Source organism: Mus caroli, chromosome 13, assembly GCF_900094665.2.
Source record: "Mus caroli chromosome 13, CAROLI_EIJ_v1.1, whole genome shotgun sequence".
NCBI lineage: Eukaryota > Metazoa > Chordata > Mammalia > Rodentia > Muridae > Mus > Mus caroli.
Genome location: NC_034582.1, coordinates 8,777,444 through 8,779,344, shown reverse-complemented (window position 1 = coordinate 8,779,344; position 1,901 = coordinate 8,777,444).

Below are 1,901 nucleotides of genomic sequence, written 5' to 3'. Positions count from 1 at the left end.
AAAGCACAAAGAAGCTGTGTTCCAGAGGCAGCCACGGTTGTACCTGGTGCTGCAGCTATACTTGGTAATGTGTAAGAGTCATCCAGGTGGTACTGGTTTTGAAGGCATGAAGGTAATATGAAGAGCAGCTGAGGCTTGGCACTATGAAAGGCCATAGAAGGCCATTAGAAGGTACAGCCTCAGTTGCATTTGACAGCCTAGGACTGAGGAGTCATGCAAAGAACTTGAGGCTTGGCACCATGAAGAGACCTATGAGAAGCTATTGATGAAGCCTAATTGTAACAGAAGACTCCAGTGTAATGAAGATGCCAGTGCCATGGGATGACCACCAAGAACAGCAGCAGCAGTGGAATAGAGTCGGCCAGAGCCTAGAGTGCTACGGAGGGCAAAGCTCCTTCCTTTGAAGGAGCCCAAAGGACTATGCGTGGATCCCAAACACTGGAACAAGAAGCTGTAACACTGAAGTTGTCTTGGAGACCTCAAGATGATGGAGATGCCAGAGCCATGGGATATCTGCTAAGGAAAGCTGCTAACAGGGAGTGGAACCAACCCAGGAGAAAGAACTTTGTTGCAGTCAACAAAGATGAAAAAGGAGTTGGAAATCGGAAGACTGCTTTGACAACAGGCATGGACATGCAGAGAATGGAGTTTGCCCAGCTGGTTTTCTGTCTTGCTTTGGAGATTACAGTTAAGTGATTGTAGAATCTTAGGAGACTGAATTTTGAACTTTCAACATTGTTGAGACTGTTATAGACTATGGAATTTTGGAAGGTGGACTAACTGTATTTTGCATTTTTCTTTTCTTTTTTTCTTCTTTCTTTTTCCTTTTTCTTTTCTTTCTTTCTTTCTTTCTTTCTTTCTTTCTTTCTTTCTTTTTTTTTTTCCTGAGACAGGGTTTCTCTGTATAGCCCTGGATATCCTGGAACTCAGTCTGTGGACCAGTCTGGCCTTGAACTCAGAAATCTGCCTGCCTCCTGCCTATGCCTCCCAAGGCCTGGGATCAAAGCTGTGCGCCACCACTGCCCAGTGTATTTTTCTATGGCTAGATACAACCCCTATAGATTCATGTGTTTGAACATGCCCATGGGAGCCAGTTTTGAATATAGTTGGCCCAGGGAATGGCACTATTAGGAGGTGTGACCTTGTTGGACTAGGTGTGGCTTTGTTGGAGGAAGTGTATCATCATCGGTGTGGGCTTTAATTAAGACCCTCATCTTAGCTGCCTAGAACTCAATCTTCTGTTTGCCTTTGTAACAAGATGTAGAACTCTCAGCTCCTCCAACACCATGCCTGCCTGGTCTCTGCCATGCTCCAGCCTTGATGATAATGGACTGAACCTCTGAACCTGTAAGCCAGCCCCAATTAAATGTTGTCCTTATAAGAATTGCCTTGATCATGGTGTCTGTTCACAGCAGTAAAACTCCAGCTAAGACAGTGATAAATAACAACTTTATAAAACATGAAGCTTGGAGCAAAGCCTGAGGGCAGAAGTAGGGACTTCCCCCGACCACCCACATCTCAGCTTATCCTGATGCTTCAAGCCCTCCCTTACCTGAGGGCTTGGAATAAGGCCTTCTTGAAGAGAAGGAGAAGCACAGAATGCAGACATTTGTTTGAGCCGTGACATTTGAACTATTAAAGCAAAGAAGGGGGGAAAATCTCCACAGAGAAGGACAGAACTGCCAGGAAGAAATTTCTTAGTTCTGAGACCAGCACTTCAACATTTAGTTACATAAATAAATGCAAAGTGAAACCCCAAAGTGGAAATGGGGGCACAGCAGATACTCTTTCCTTTTTATTTAATTAATCAATGGATGGATTGATGAAGTGTGGTGTGTGTGTATGTGTGTGTGTGTGTGTGTGTGAGAGAGAGAGAGAGAGAGAGAGAGAGAGAGAGAGAG